The sequence below is a fragment of the Toxotes jaculatrix genome, chromosome 20 (assembly GCF_017976425.1).
Source record: "Toxotes jaculatrix isolate fToxJac2 chromosome 20, fToxJac2.pri, whole genome shotgun sequence".
In the NCBI taxonomy this organism is placed as follows: Eukaryota; Metazoa; Chordata; class Actinopteri; family Toxotidae; genus Toxotes; species Toxotes jaculatrix.
The window spans coordinates 18,352,005-18,367,332 of NC_054413.1; the positions used below are offsets into that span (position 1 = coordinate 18,352,005).

The window sequence follows — 15,328 nt, forward strand, 5'->3', positions numbered from 1 at the left end:
TGAGAGGCTGCATACACATCTACTGCTGTCTTCATCCCTTTGTGGACATGGGAAGGTGTGTCTCATATCATACTCTGTCTGAGTCTATACTGCTTTTGTTGCACAGGGGATGTAGCTCAGTGGTAGAGCGCATGCTTTGCATGTATGAGGCCCCGGGTTCAATCCCCGGCATCTCCATGTCTTTATGTTAACAGCTAATAAGTAGTGATAACATCAAAAAGGCCCTGGTGTTCTGCTGCAAAAAACAAGTGCAAACACTTTGCTTACCAGAGCTATGTTTCCGTTCAGAAGTTGTGTAGTGTTTTTTTTTTTATCATCAGGGTGATCTGTCATACCTGCAGCGTTGTTGCGTGTCTTGAGTAGTCATTCCTGATGTTGGAAGGTTCCACGTTTGTTTTTCTGTGTAGTTGTCGTGGCCGAGTGGTTAAGGCGATGGACTAGAAATCCATTGGGGTCTCCCCGCGCAGGTTCAAATCCTGCCGACAACGGCAGACCATTTTGGGACTTAAACTTTGAGTTAGGTCACATTCAGACCTCAAAGCGTGACAAAGTCTCGATTGGGGGGGCTGTGTGTCAAGTATTTTACAGTTCACAGTTGCAGTTTTATCTTTCTTGGCAGAAATTGCAAGGTAAACAGTAGAAATATGACATTCATGTTTCAAAGTTATCCACGAGAATTGTAGCCTTCTTCTGAGCATGAGGTAATAAACACATTTATCCATCAGAGCTATGTATTATTTTCAAACCTGAACCACAGCAGAATAATCCATTTATTCTGGATATAGATGTTCAGGACATTTTCTTGATACAGCTGCTTTATTATGTTGTCCTTGTCCTGATGGGAAGCTCTGGCTGCTTATACTCCATAAAGGTTATGTCACAGCGCACAACTTTGGGTTAAACTGTTAAACTCTTTTCTCTTCCCAGTGTGCCTTGAAGCAAATTCTTCCACTGACGTGAAATTCTCAGTCAGCAGCCATATTGCTTGGTTTCCATGGCGATGGTGGTATAGTGGTGAGCATAGCTGCCTTCCAAGCAGTTGACCCGGGTTCGATTCCCGGCCATCGCAGTTGCTTTTTTTTTTTCTGCGTCTATGCTTCATTTGACACTAAAGTTTACTGGATAATCACATGCAGCCAAATAAGCAGCTTAATGAAAGAAATCCTGAACTCTGCTGGTTGGACCAGATAAGATTCCTGGCAGAGTGCACAGAGGATGTGCAGACAAGCTGCCAGATGTTATCACATCTGGCATCTTCAACATTTCTTTGAGCTGCCCTGTTGTCTCAACATGCCTAAAGGCCACCACCATCGTCCCTGTGCCTTCAGTCTTCAGTGTCCTGCCTCAGCCTCCCTCTTCTTCTCCTCAGCTCCTCTGTCATTATTTCTTACTTTCCTCCTCCTCTCCCTTTAAATTCTTACAGTGATGTAAAGTTCTGAATCAGCAGCCATATTTCATTGTTTTCTGTGGCGATGGTGGTATAGTGGTGAGCATAGCTGCCTTCCAAGCAGTTGACCCGGGTTCGATTCCCGGCCATCGCAGTTGCGCTTTGTCTCTAACTCTTAGACGAGCTGTTACGAACATGTTCCTCTGTCAGCGGGGATGGAAATATTTCCTCGGTCCTTTGTGCCTGTTACACACAAGTGAAATTTTCTCTTGTTAATGCCATGTGCACATTTACCCATCAAATCTGTGTAGTATTATCAATCCTGAAAAACAGCATAATAATGCATTCAAAAGCACTTTAAGATAAACTGTAACCTCAGCTGCTGTGTGTCCCTTCAATCCTCTTTATTTCCTTATGTTATCTGATGTCAGTTGTATAAATCACTAAAAAAACTTGGAGCAGGAGAGTTGTGAGTGTCACTAACCGGAGCTATGGGAAACTGTCTCATTGTCAGCAGCAAAAAGACAGTTTGCTGTCCACAACACATAACTTCACTCTTTGCGTGTTTTGTGCAAGGGTCATACTGCTCTGTTGTCCTGACAACCAAACAAACAAGCACGTGAAAAGGAACCAGCCGTTGTCGGCAGGATTCGAACCTGCGCGGGGAGACCCCAATGGATTTCTAGTCCATCGCCTTAACCACTCGGCCACGACAACTACACACTTTCACAGCCGTTGTGTATCCACCTGAGCTAGTCAATATTTACACACCTTGATCAGTTTCAATATCAATTCATAACTTCTGATAAAGACAAAATCACAGCAGTACAGAGAAAGAAATGGAAGAAAGAGTCATTTACTGAATCTGAACCAGAGCAGGGTGTTTTATGTATATATCTGATATTTCCACATGATCCAGTCTCTGCTTCACTAAGCACAGGAATCTGAAGGCTGGTATTGTAGCACCACACCTTCTGTGTAACTGTGTATTAGGATGAAGTTTAACATACTGACTACTAATAGTCCCAAAACTACTGCTATAAGAACTCTTTCGTCGCTTCTTCCACTGATGTAAACGTCTGACTCACCCGCCATAGTGGTTGTTTTCTGTGGCGATGGTGGTATAGTGGTGAGCATAGCTGCCTTCCAAGCAGTTGACCCGGGTTCGATTCCCGGCCATCGCAGTTGGGTTTTTTTTTTTTTTTTTTTTTTGTGTCTATGCTTAATTTGACACTAAAGTTTAATGGATAATCACATGCACCCAAACAAGCAGCTTCATGAAAGAAATCCTGAACTCTGCTGGTTGGACCAGATAAGATTCCTGGCAGAGTGCACAGAGGATGTGCAGACAAGCTGCCAGATGTTAGACAGACATCTTCAACATTTCTCTGAGCTGCCCTGTTGTCCTAACGTGCCTCAAGGCCACCACCATCATCCCTGTGCCTTCAGTCTTCAGTCTTGAGTGTCCTGCCTCAGACTCCCTCTTCTTTTCTTCCTCTTTCATTATTTCTTACTCTCCTCCTCCTCCTGTCCCTTTAAATTCTTACACTGAAGTAAACTTCTGAATCAGCAGCCATATTTCTTTGTTTCTGTGGCGATGGTGGTGTCAGTTGATTAAATGAGTCAAGTCTGGTGTGCTGCTGCTTGGTTTAAACAAAAACCTGCAGCCACACAGCCCTCTGTGGAACAGTTTGGTCACCTCTGGGTTAAACTGTCTCTTCTCTCCTCTTCCCAATGTGCCTGGAAGCAAATTTGCGATGGTGGTATAGTAGTGAGCATAGCTGCCTTCCAAGCAGTTGACTCGGGTTCGATTCCTGGCCATCGCAGTTGTTTAATATCTCTAACTCTTGCATTAAGATAGAATACCAGGTATATGTTTGTCAATCTCATCCACCTAGATTTTTTCAAAGCTGGACCACAGCAAACTAATGCATCCACATGCATAGAAGATAAACTGTAATCTTCACCTCTGCAGCCCCTGAGGGCACAAAGATCAGCTGCTCTAGAAAGAAGTGAGTAAATGAGTCTTTCTTCCATTTCTTTCTCTGCTGTGCAGTTGGACACACACACACACAAGCAAATTGTGTGTGTTTGTCATTATTGTGGCAGAGTGATAAAAGCCACCACATTCAGGTTTGTAACCTGCCAACATGTCTACACCTTGGACTAGCTGTCTCAAAGATGTTCCTCTGTCACCTGGCAAGGAAACATTTCCTCAGCTCTTTCTATCTGTTACACACAAGTGGAATTTTCTCCCTTTAATAGCATGTGCATATTTAGCCTTTAAATCCATACAGTATTATCAATTATGAAACACAGCATAATAATGCATACACAAGCACTTTAAGATAAACCGTAATCTCAACTGCTGTAACCCCTCAGGACCCCCTGTGCTATGAATACACCAGAAGTGCAAGTCTCCACAGGCTGTTGTCTTTATAACTGAAAAGTAACGATAAACCCAGATGATAGTTGGTTTTAAGTTAACTGGTTAAAGGTTTACTGTGTAATAATGTATTTCCTCTTATGTCATATACCAGTGAATACCTCATAAGTTTTCAACTCTGTACATAATTTGTGCTCTACAACACCACTTATCAGCCTCTTACAACGAAGTTTTAAGGTCCCTGTCCAGACAGCTCAACACCCATTCACCCCATGACTCGTGTGACCCGAATGACTCACGTGACCTCAACGACTTTCAAGGTGTTAATGACAAACGATACCTTGATTGCCCAACAGCCAGCCAGGTAATGTTGACTTCCTTGTTAGCTGAGCTACAAACTTACCATGTTCTCTTGTAAACAACTACCTCTGGCTAGTTTTGACTGTGTTGTTATTAAAAACACTGCAATTGCACGTGAAAAGCAACCAGCCGTTGTCGGCAGGATTCGAACCTGCGCGGGGAGACCCCAATGGATTTCTAGTCCATCGCCTTAACCACTCGGCCACGACAACCACACAAAACACTTTCATCTGTCCACCACATACTTGTGATGTTTTACAACAAGATCAGCAGAACACCAGGGTCTTTTTGATGTTATCACTACTTATTAGCTGTTAACATAAAGACATGGAGATGCCGGGGATTGAACCCGGGGCCTCATACATGCAAAGCATGCGCTCTACCACTGAGCTACATCCCCTGTGCAGCAAAAGCAGTATAGACTCACACAGACTATGATATGAGACACACGTTCCCATGTCCAGAAAGGGATGAAGACAGCTGTAGATGTGTATGCAGCCTCTCACTTAATCTAGATGATCGAAATTTTATCTAGAAGTACTAAATCAAAGGCAAGTGGCCACATCCATCCAAGAGGCTGCACAACTTTTAAGAACCCAAGGTGACACTCTAATCACAGCAGAAAGAAAACACCCGTTGTCGGCAGGATTCGAACCTGCGCGGGGAGACCCCAATGGATTTCTAGTCCATCGCCTTAACCACTCGGCCACGACAACCACACAAAGCACTTTCATCTGTCCACCACATACTTGTGATGTTTTACAACAAGATCTGCTTTTGGATCCGAACGTTACTTCACTGCTTGTGTGTAACTCATAAGAATGATTTCCAGGCTGCATGTGGTTACCTGAACTTTGGAGTTCTGCATGGTTAGTTAGCTCTCTTATTGTTGAGTGTTTCTTCAGAGTATATGATTCCTGGTATGAAGGAGCTGAGCTCTACAGACTCCATCCATGCACCAACCTGTACTAAGGCCAAAAAAGAGAGAGCAGTATGACCCTTTTTATCAAGTAACTGCTTGTTTAGCCCCCTTGAAGGTATAGTACACACAGCTGGAACTCTATGGGAAAATGTGTTGTGCTGTCTGCATGTTGGCATTGCAACAGTAATGCAGCATTATATGTGTGCATGAATGACAGTAGCTCAGATCGTATATATGATGTGAACGGGCTACTTTTCACATGCTTGTGTTTGTTTGAGTTTTCAGAAACCAACCCTGTATTAGAGCCAAGCAGTATGACCCTTGCAGCTGGAAGTTGTTACTAAACGGAGCCGTGACATGATAAGCTTTCAATCCCAGTTGCACAAAACTTTGTAAAGCATCTGCACCAGCTCTTTGTCCTTTGTGATCTCAAGCTCTCACTGCTTGTACTCAGTAAAGGTTAAAGCAGAGATATTTTTATTTACACTCTACAAGGCAAAACATGACTGCGATGGCCGGGAATCGAACCCGGGTCAACTGCTTGGAAGGCAGCTATGCTCACCACTATACCACCATCGCCACAGACAAAAAAAAAGGCATAGCTGCTGAGTCAGGAGTTCATGTCAATGGAAGAATTTGGCAGAGGAGGAAGAGGAGAGAGTGAGAAAGAAAGAGGAGCTGATGAGAAGAAGATGAAGGTATACCAGGAAGAGAAGAGACTGATTTGAGGATTATCAGTCATCATTTCATGTAATTTCAAATTGCTATAGGTAACTGCAGTTGCTTGAGCTTCTTGAAGAAATGTCTTTTTCAATTCTAACTGGCTGGTGGGGAATCCAGGTATTGACCTTATTGTGGAGTCGTTATCACCTTGTGCGTCGTTGTCCTACATGGCCATCATGTGAGTCGTTAGGGTCACATGAGTCATGGGGTGAATGGTTGTTAAGTTGCCTGTGCATGGACCTTAAAACTGCATTGAAAGTGGCTGATAAGTGGTGTTGTAGACCACCTCCTCTGTTTAGTGATGGTCTATCCAGTTTTATGTAGATGACTTTCTCTTTCAAACTGCTGGCCTTCTCTGGCAAAAAAAACAAAAACTGGATATTGCTGTCCTCAAGTGTCTCTTGTCCTACAGATGTAGGTGGACTGCCGCCCGTGATGTGCCATTGGCTTCCTGTACGTAGTGAAACAGATTGGATCATGTAGAAATATCAGATACCACTTATTTCAGCAGTACAGTTATCTTTGGTGAATCAGTGAATTTATAGAAGTTTGGCTTAAACACTGTATGTGTTCTCTTCTCTCCCTCATGCACCTCCCTCTCCTTCTCTTGTTTCTTTCAGTCGCCTCCGCCTTCACTCACATAAACTGCTGAGTTGGCAGTCAAAGTGTGTACCTTCATGCAGCGATGGTGGTATAGTGGTGAGCATAGCTGCCTTCCAAGCAGTTGACCCGGGTTCGATTCCCGGCCATCGCAGTAACCTTTATACTATAAGCTCTAATTTTTGCTGTGAGTAATGTGAGCCTCTGGCAGGTGGGATGAAAATATGTTCTCATTGTTGCATCTTAGTACAATACACATGTTTATCCACCGAGGATTTTCAAACCTGAACCACAGCACAATAATGCATCCACAAGCACTTTAGGATAAACTATTATCTGATTTTATCCTATATAAACTTACACTTTTACATTCATGAGAAAGTGACAAGCTTTGCTCACAGAGGGGCTTGAAATGCTGGTAGAGTGGGCCTGGAGGAATTTCATATCAGCCAAATCAAGATCTGTGGAGATGGGGAAAGGGGAGGTGGAGGACAGATTTCTATGTTACACACAAGTGGAATTTTCTCCCTTTAATACCATGTGCATATTTAGCCATGAAATCCACACAGTATTATCAATTATGAAACACAGCATAATAATGCATACACAAACTGTAATCTCAACTGCTGCAGCCCCTCGGGACCCCCTGTGCTATGAATAAGGTGTGTTGCTGCACCACACTCGATGAGAAAAGGATGAAATGAGAGTGTGAAAGAAGGGGGAAGAGCTGAGGGCAGAGAGAGGAGGGTACAACAGTAGAAGAAGAGAAGGGATGTGGTTTAACATATCTGTTACTAATAGTAACATTAGTGTTGATTTTAGAAATTGTGAAGCAGGAAACTAAATGATTGAACCACTATCAGACAGTATGAAAGGCTGCTGGATTTGTTGTTTCTTTCTTAAAGACGTTTCATTTCAAAGGTCCCTCCATTTTTTCCAGACTGATTAGGAGTCACAGGAAGTCGAAGATCAGCTGGAATTCTTCTACAGTCCCAATCAATTTCAAGAAATGTAATCCTCATAAGAATGAATCCCAGGCTGTATGCGGTTACCTGAACTTTGGAATCCATGGTTAATCACCTCTCTTATTGTTGAGTGTTTCTTCAGAGTATATGATTACTGGTATGAAGGAGCTGAGCTCTACAGACTCAATCAGTGTAAAGTTCTGTTTTTTTTTATCCTTATTGGTTTAATTGTCAATAGGAAACCATGTGGAGATGCCGGGGATTGAACCCGGGGCCTCATACATGCAAAGCATGCGCTCTACCACTGAGCTACATCCCCTCTGTGAGCAATATCATAAAACACCCAGACTACAGGTGTGATAAGAGAGCATAGACTATAAAACATGGACGTAGCACCCGTGACGTCAATAATATATAATAATATATTAAAATGTTTAATATTTAATATTTACCGGTTTTCACTGCTGTCTCCACCCACTATCCACTTTACAGCAGCACACAAACAACAGCAGCCGCTTACTGACGGAGCTGCTCTGTCCATGCAATGTCGGACTTTTTAAACAGAAAAATGAGAAATAAAACTGTAGCCTAGTATTGCCGCAATAAACGGACTCTGAGAGCACGGAACACACCGCAACAGCGTTCCTAAAATTAGCTGCTCCGGTCTTCTATCTAGCGACCATAAATCTGCAATCAAGTCATAAGCTAGCGGCAAAATATGCTAATACATGCTAATTAGTGCAAACATCCAGGTAAAATAGTGAGAAATTTACTTACCGAAAAACCTGCCACACAGACTCCTTCGACGGTCGGTAAGTACAGTCCACACTACAACAAAACATATTGTCACAAAAACCTATCCAAATATTGGCAAACAAACGGACACTGCAGCCCCCGTCAACTGCTGGATGTAGCCGCCTAGCCCAGCCGATGCTTTAGCAAAGAGCGAACTGCCAGTGCCTGTCTATGGAGCTGTCACTCAACGTACCTTAACCTTAATACATGTAAGAATTTTAAGCCTAAATAACACTAAAACGGTTGTACCAAAAAAATCCCCCCCGTGTTCATGGAAGTGGAAACTATCAATAGAGACCAAAAACAAAAAAATGTACCAGGCTGTAAATATGTTTTTTTAGGCTGTAAAGTTGGCTATTTTAACATGGGGGTCAAAAGCACTAAAGTGATTGTGAATGCATTTTTCTGCTATGTGTACATATTGACGAGCTCAGGTGGACACACAAAGGGCATGAAAGGGTGTTGTTGTCGTGGCCTTGTGGTTAAGGCGATGTAGGTAGATCCTGTTGTTAAACACCATCAGCATGTTTGTAAAATGTGTAAATATTGACTGGTCCTGGTGGACACACAAAGGGAAGTGTTATGTGTAGTTGTCGTGGCCGAGTGGTTAAGGCGATGGACTAGAAATCCATTGGGGTCTCCCCGCGCAGGTTCGAATCCTGCCGACAACGGCTGGTTACTTTTCACATGTTTGTTTGTTCCCACCAACTTATACTAAGGTCAAAAAAGGGAGAGCAGTATGAGCCTTGTAACCATGACGTGTTACCAGGTAACTGCTTGTTTAGCAGTTTACCAGCTGGAAGTTGTTAATAAACAGAGCTGTGACATGATAAGCTTTCAATCACAGTCGCACAAAAGTTTGTAAAGCTTTTGCACCAGCTCTTTGTCCTTTGTGATCTCAAGCTCTCACTGCTTGTACTCAGTAAAGGTTACAGTAGAGACATTTTTATTTACACCTTCAACAAACACAAAACAGGACTGCGATGGCCAGGAATCGCACACGGGTCAATTGCTTGGAAGGCAGCTATGCTCACCACTATACCACCATCGCCACAGATAAGGAAAAGTCATGGCTGCTGAGTCAGGAGTTTATGTCAGTGGAAGTAAGTGACCAGCTTATTGTATTCTAGTTGCTGTAGAAAGATAACTGTACTTGTTTGAGCTTCTTGAAGAAGTTTCACATTCACATTCATCTGAATGTCTAGCTGGTGGGGAATCCAGGTATTGACTTTATTGTGGAGTCGTTATCACCTTGTGAGTCACTGGTGTGGTGTGGTGTGGTGTGGTGCTACAATACCAGCCTTCCAATTCCTGTGCTTAGTGAAGCAGAGATTGGATCATATAGAAATATCAGATACCACTTATTTCAGCAGTACAGTTATCTTTGGTGAATAAGTGAATAATTTGTATTTATAGAAGTTTGGCTTAAAAACTGTATGTGTTCTCTTCTCTCCCTCATGCACCTCCCTCTCCTCTTGTTTCTTTCAGTCTCCTCCTCCTTCACTCACATAAACTGCTGAGTTGGCAGTCAAAGTGTGTGCTTTCATGCAGCGATGGTGGTATAGTGGTGAGCATAGCTGCCTTCCAAGCAGTTGACCCGGGTTCGATTCCCGGCCATCGCAGTAACCTTTATACTATAAGCTCTAATTTTTGCTGTGAGTAATGTGAGCCTCTGTCAGGTGGGATGGAAATATTTTCTCATTGTTGCATCTTAGTACAATATACATTTTTATACACTGATTAACATGTATATTCAAACCTGAACCACAGCACAATAGCTATTATCTGATTTTATCCTATATAAACTTACACTTTTACGTTCATGAGAAAGTGACAAGCTTTGCTCACAGAGGGGCTTGAAATGCTGGTAGAGTGGGCCTGGAGATATGTTACACCCCCAAACGGTGTAATAACATTAGGATCCAAAGGTAGTCGTAGAACACCATGAGTATGTTTGTAAAAATCTACAAAAATGATCAAGGTTGTGTGTGTGGATACACAAAGGGTGTGGTTAAGGTGATGGACTAGAACTCCATTGGGGTCTCCCCGCGCAGGTTAAAATCCTGACGGCTGGTTACTTTTCACATGCTTGTTTGTTCGAGACCTACCAACTAAAACTAACCAACTAAAACAGAACAGTATGACTCTTGTAGTCAAGGTTTGTTACCAAGTAACTGCTGCTGTTAGTACACACGCCTGACTCTGGGAAACTGTGTTGTGCTTTCTTCATATTAGTGTTGCAATGGTAATGCAACATTATATGTGGGTATGAAGGGGAGTAGCTCAGATTATGGAGACAGAGCATATACCGTATATATGTTGTGAACTTATGTATCTTGTATGATCCCAAGATGTTTACTTCCACATTTGTGAAGTCAGCCTTTAGATTCCTGTGCTTAGTGAAGCAGAGATTGAAATCAGATACCACTTATTTCATCTAATCAGCTGTACTGTTATTTTTATAATCAGTGAATAATTAGCATTTATAGAAGTTTAGCTTGAAAACCGTATCTGTTCTCTCTCTCTGATGCACCTCCCTCTCCTTCTCTTGTTTCTTTCAGTCTCCTCCTCCTCTCCCACTCAAAATTCTTCACTTGCATAAACTGCTGAGTTGGCAGTCACAGTGTGTGTCTTTATGCAGCGATGGTGGTATAGTGGTGAGCATAGCTGCCTTCCAAGCAGTTGACCCGGGTTCGATTCCCGGCCATCGCAGTAATCTTTATACTATAAGCTCTTACTTTTGCTGTGCACAATGTGAGCCTCTGTCAGCTTGGATGGAAATATTTTCTCTGACATTTGTGCCCGTTGCACACAAGTAGCATCATTCCATCTTGTAACATGTACAAAAGGCTGAGGAAATATTTCCATCCCAGCTGACAGAGGAACATGTTAGTGGCAGCTAATCCAAGAGTTAGAAAACAGGACTGCGATGGCCGGGAATCGAACCCGGGTCAACTGCTTGGAAGGCAGCTATGCTCACCACTATACCACCATCGCCACACACAGGAGAAAGTCATGGAGTTTATGTCAGTGGAAGAATGTGACTGGGAGAGGAGGAGAAGGGTGAGAAAGAAAGATGAGCTGAGGAGGAGAAGAGGGAGGTACACCAGGAAGAGAAGTATGTATGTCTGTGAGGATTATCAGTCATCCAGCTTATTGTATTGCTGTAGAAAGATAACTGTACTTGTTTGAGCTTCTTGAAGAAGTTTCACATTCATCTGAATGTCTTCTTTAGTTCTAACTAGCTGGTGGGGAAACCAGGTATTGACCTTGGTCATAAACACCCTGAAAGTCGTTGAGGTCTCTGATGATTCTTTAGAGCCATGGGATGATTGGGTGTCAAGTGTCCTCAGCAGGGACCTTAAAACTGCTTTGAAAGTGGCTGATAAGTGGTTTGTAGACCACCTCCTCTGTTTAGTGATGGTTGATCCAGTTTGATGTAGATGGCTTTTTCACTTCTCTTTCAAAAAATGTGGCCATTGCTGTCCTCAAATAGGTGTCTCCTGTCCTATAGATGTAGGTGGATGGTGCATATAGGGGATGTAGCTCAGTGGTAGAGCGCATGCTTTGCATGTATGAGGCCCCGGGTTCAATCCCCGGCATCTCCACGTGGTTTCCTATTGACAAACTATAGTCAGTAGATGACTGACAAATGTTAAAAATCTAAGCTGTAAATGTAAATGAACTTCATAACAGCCATTATATGCTTTGAACAAATGCTCAATGTTAAAAAGTATAAGTAACTATGCATGGCTGTAAAGTCACAGTGAGGTATGCGTCTCAGAATCACTTAATCAAATCAAATCAAATCAGGCTTTATTGTCACTTTGCTGTACATACAACTGCAGTGCAGACAAAATGAGACAGCGTTTCCTGGGGTCCGGAGAGTGAAGGTCAACATAGAGTAACGTAAAAGTAAAATAATAGTAAAATAGTAATAATAATAAAATAGTAATAATAAATACTAAATAAGTACAAAATAAGTACTAAAGAAGTCAAAGAAATGAACACACTCAAACCCCCCCCCCCCCCCCCCCCCAACATATTGCGATACGCCCGTTGTGCAAAACTGTGATGTCAATAACAATAGAAAAAAAAAAAAAAAAAAAAAAGTGACTTTGAGTGACTTTGTTGATGTTGATTGGCCCAGTGGAGGAAATCCAGTTAATAATCAATTTGTTGTAATAAATAAAGCACCTGAGTTTTTGTCTCTAGGTTTGAAATTTTTTTTTAGTAATGTGAGCCTTTACCATTTGAGAAATAAATATCTACTCAGCCCTTTATACGTTACACACAAGTGGTGTAGCGACATTAGGATCCGAAGGTAGATCCTGTTGTTAAACACCATCAGCATGTTTGTAAAATGTGTAAATATTAACTGGTCTTGGTGGACACACAAAGGGCAGTGTTATGTGTAGTTGTCGTGGCCGAGTGGTTAAGGCGATGGACTAGAAATCCATTGGGGTCTCCCCGCGCAGGTTCGAATCCTGCCGACAACGACTGGTTGCTTTTTTTTTATGCTCAATTGTTTCTGTGTTCAAAAATCAAACAACCCTGTACTAGAGGCAAAACTCTTCAGTGGTGCATATTACAGACATGCAGCAGCATTAATGTTCATCAGCTGTGAAGTGAAATTGTCATTGTTTTGTTTTAAACAATGTAAATCCTAAGCAAGTAAAGAGAAGACAATCTTGATTATATCCAGTGGCTTTTGGATGACAGAGAACCTTCACAGATAAGATAAGAGCACACACTGACAGAGGTGATAGAATTCAGCTCATTCCTAGTAGCCCTCATAGACACCAAAGTGACACTCAGTCGAAGTGGTTAGTAACTGTCTAGTACATCAAATCTTAGATGATCACATGCTTCGGTGCAGGGGGACACACAAAGAGGTTGCTTGCATGTGGTTGTCGTGGCCGAGTGGTTAAGGCGATGGACTAGAAATCCATTGGGGTCTCCCCGCGCAGGTTCGAATCCTGCCGACAACGTGGCTTTTCATGTGCTTTTTGGTTAAGTGGTTTAAGTGTTCAGAAACCAACTAACCTTGTGCTAGAGCCAAAACCATACAGCACGACCACACCTGTGGTGAAAAGCAAGCATTTTTTTTTATCTCACATCTACACACAACATTGTAAAGCATTTGCTTTGTCCTTTGGCACAGTATCTCACTGATTGTATTTGTTAAACTTTATGTAGAGACGTTATGTATAAATTCAACATTACGCTGCTTTTATGATTTGCAGAGCTCTGGGTCAAAGGTCCCTGACAGTCAGATTCCTCCAATGAGTAAGTGTTTAGCAAGGGGATGTAGCTCAGTGGTAGAGCGCATGCTTTGCATGTATGAGGCCCCGGGTTCAATCCCCGGCATCTCCATGTAGTTTTGTGTTGACATATTTTCGCTTCATCATGGTGATGTTGTTTAGTCACACATGCCTTCAACTTAAAGCATCGTGAAGATCAAAGTACTACACTAAACAGTGTACTAATATACAACACTATCACTTCCAAAGCCCCTCACTGACACAGCAGCCACAAATACTTTAAAATGATTCCAACTTTATGTTGGTCCTATACACTTCATATGGGGTGCAGTGCTTACCTGCAGGTGCATGCCAACATACTTAATGTCCAATACACATGAACAGTTTCCCTAAAATAAAGCTACATCATTCTCTTAGAGGCCAGGATCTAAATATAGGTCAGCTGTATGGAGAGCGTCTATTTTAATAACATTTCTGCAGAATCAGGAGCTCACATAAGGAAGAAGGAACAGCAGGTGAAGTCTCTTTACTCGCTGACTTACAGCAGACCAAGGTCAGAACAAAATAGAAGACAAAAATGTAGTCACAAAAAATCTAGTAACAGACCTCACATGGACAGATGGTGTACACCAATATGGATTTTGATTATAGCTGTTAGATTATAGATTATAGATTTTAGATTATAACAATGCTGGCCAGTAGAGTCCTCACAGGTCTATAGTGGAAATTACATAACTTCACCAGTGGGAGGCAGCAATGTACTAAAGAAGGAAGGAGAATAAGCTTTACTGCAGGCTTCGTTGTTCTCAGCCCAAATTGTCCGGAAAACACGAGAGGCCATGCTGCTTTATTTGGAAAGGAAGAAATCCCTGAAAGCGCTGCACACAATGAAGAGGAGGAGGGGTTGGTGAGAAAGACTGGTGCAGCTTCCATTATATGGACATTGTCAAAGTCAGACAAGCACAAAACGATCTACAAATTATGTCAGATGACAGAATATACTGTGATATGTACTGTTACTGTCTGTGCTTCAAGTTATACCGTGATATAAATTTGAGGCCATTCTGCCCAGCCCTATGACCTCATATAAAATGCTCCTGTTTTGATCAGCACAGCAGCTTTATAGGAACACAGTGGCCAGTGGTGAGTGCAGTTACTTCAATACTCGGAAGAGAGAGTTGTATCTGCTCTTACTAAAAGACGATAGTACTTGTCTGTAAGATTCAGTGGAAACCAGTGAATTTCACTGTAAATGCTGGCTTTCAGATCAGACTCGGAGGCAACCCCCTCCACCGAAGAGCTCACCGCCCACTCACATGTGACGCTTTTAGAAAGAGGAAGAGTAGGCCTGAGCTGCACATCGGAGAGGAACAGTTCACACATTTCGACCACACGGGTTTCCCTGATGCAAAATCTGTAGTAGATACTGCCCATGACTAATTAAGGACAATTAAAAGTAATGTAGCACAGGGCTTCACTAAAACTTTATTCACACTTCATCTATGTGACTTAGCTGCGAGTTGGGGAGTCCAGGAAACCCCACACAAAGCAGCTTCCAATGAAATGTTAGTTTGGGTTTTTCACCATTTTGTTGCTCTTTCTTGCTGAAATAGTGTAGATTAGTAGCAGGAACATTATCAGTCATGCAGTTTTGCTTCATGCGGGGGAACGTATTCACTAACTACCACCATCTGTCCTGTGGCATCTAAACATCCAAAAATATTTTTGAATGCTACGTGAGATCACTGCAAGAGACAGTGGTGGAAGAAGTGTTCAGAGTCTTTACACAGGGACAAGTAATGATAACGTGAAAATATTACATTACAAGAAAAAGTCCTGCATCAGAAAGTATCATCAGAAAGATATACTCAAAGTAACACGGGTAGAAGTGCTTGTGTATTACGCTAATAGGATTATTTACATTGA

The 15,328-nt window shown here is 42.3% G+C and overlaps 20 non-coding genes across 20 annotated transcripts; 13 read left to right on the forward strand and 7 right to left on the reverse strand.

Annotated features, from left to right (window-relative positions):
- The first annotated feature begins 105 nt into the window (after nucleotides 1-105).
- On the forward strand, nucleotides 106-177 carry trnaa-ugc. The gene has a single exon. It is a non-coding gene; the product is annotated as a tRNA-Ala (tRNA).
- A 229-nt stretch (nucleotides 178-406) lies between these two features.
- On the forward strand, nucleotides 407-488 carry trnas-aga. The gene has a single exon. It is a non-coding gene; the product is annotated as a tRNA-Ser (tRNA).
- Nucleotides 489-997: 509 nt separating this feature from the next.
- On the forward strand, nucleotides 998-1,069 carry trnag-ucc. Its single transcript has one exon. It is a non-coding gene; the product is annotated as a tRNA-Gly (tRNA).
- A 400-nt stretch (nucleotides 1,070-1,469) lies between these two features.
- trnag-ucc lies at nucleotides 1,470-1,541 on the forward strand. The gene has a single exon. It is a non-coding gene; the product is annotated as a tRNA-Gly (tRNA).
- A 481-nt stretch (nucleotides 1,542-2,022) lies between these two features.
- trnas-aga lies at nucleotides 2,023-2,104 on the reverse strand. The gene has a single exon. It is a non-coding gene; the product is annotated as a tRNA-Ser (tRNA).
- Nucleotides 2,105-2,499: 395 nt separating this feature from the next.
- trnag-ucc lies at nucleotides 2,500-2,571 on the forward strand. Its single transcript has one exon. It is a non-coding gene; the product is annotated as a tRNA-Gly (tRNA).
- Nucleotides 2,572-4,263: 1,692 nt separating this feature from the next.
- On the reverse strand, nucleotides 4,264-4,345 carry trnas-aga. Its single transcript has one exon. It is a non-coding gene; the product is annotated as a tRNA-Ser (tRNA).
- Nucleotides 4,346-4,461: 116 nt separating this feature from the next.
- Nucleotides 4,462-4,533, reverse strand: trnaa-ugc. The gene has a single exon. It is a non-coding gene; the product is annotated as a tRNA-Ala (tRNA).
- A 234-nt stretch (nucleotides 4,534-4,767) lies between these two features.
- trnas-aga lies at nucleotides 4,768-4,849 on the reverse strand. The gene has a single exon. It is a non-coding gene; the product is annotated as a tRNA-Ser (tRNA).
- Nucleotides 4,850-5,562: 713 nt separating this feature from the next.
- Nucleotides 5,563-5,634, reverse strand: trnag-ucc. The gene has a single exon. It is a non-coding gene; the product is annotated as a tRNA-Gly (tRNA).
- An 826-nt stretch (nucleotides 5,635-6,460) lies between these two features.
- On the forward strand, nucleotides 6,461-6,532 carry trnag-ucc. The gene has a single exon. It is a non-coding gene; the product is annotated as a tRNA-Gly (tRNA).
- Nucleotides 6,533-7,590: 1,058 nt separating this feature from the next.
- trnaa-ugc lies at nucleotides 7,591-7,662 on the reverse strand. Its single transcript has one exon. It is a non-coding gene; the product is annotated as a tRNA-Ala (tRNA).
- A 1,065-nt stretch (nucleotides 7,663-8,727) lies between these two features.
- Nucleotides 8,728-8,809, forward strand: trnas-aga. Its single transcript has one exon. It is a non-coding gene; the product is annotated as a tRNA-Ser (tRNA).
- An 879-nt stretch (nucleotides 8,810-9,688) lies between these two features.
- trnag-ucc lies at nucleotides 9,689-9,760 on the forward strand. The gene has a single exon. It is a non-coding gene; the product is annotated as a tRNA-Gly (tRNA).
- A 1,018-nt stretch (nucleotides 9,761-10,778) lies between these two features.
- Nucleotides 10,779-10,850, forward strand: trnag-ucc. The gene has a single exon. It is a non-coding gene; the product is annotated as a tRNA-Gly (tRNA).
- Nucleotides 10,851-11,063: 213 nt separating this feature from the next.
- trnag-ucc lies at nucleotides 11,064-11,135 on the reverse strand. The gene has a single exon. It is a non-coding gene; the product is annotated as a tRNA-Gly (tRNA).
- A 539-nt stretch (nucleotides 11,136-11,674) lies between these two features.
- On the forward strand, nucleotides 11,675-11,746 carry trnaa-ugc. Its single transcript has one exon. It is a non-coding gene; the product is annotated as a tRNA-Ala (tRNA).
- An 809-nt stretch (nucleotides 11,747-12,555) lies between these two features.
- Nucleotides 12,556-12,637, forward strand: trnas-aga. Its single transcript has one exon. It is a non-coding gene; the product is annotated as a tRNA-Ser (tRNA).
- Nucleotides 12,638-13,047: 410 nt separating this feature from the next.
- Nucleotides 13,048-13,129, forward strand: trnas-aga. Its single transcript has one exon. It is a non-coding gene; the product is annotated as a tRNA-Ser (tRNA).
- Nucleotides 13,130-13,442: 313 nt separating this feature from the next.
- On the forward strand, nucleotides 13,443-13,514 carry trnaa-ugc. The gene has a single exon. It is a non-coding gene; the product is annotated as a tRNA-Ala (tRNA).
- The last annotated feature ends 1,814 nt before the right edge of the window (nucleotides 13,515-15,328 follow it).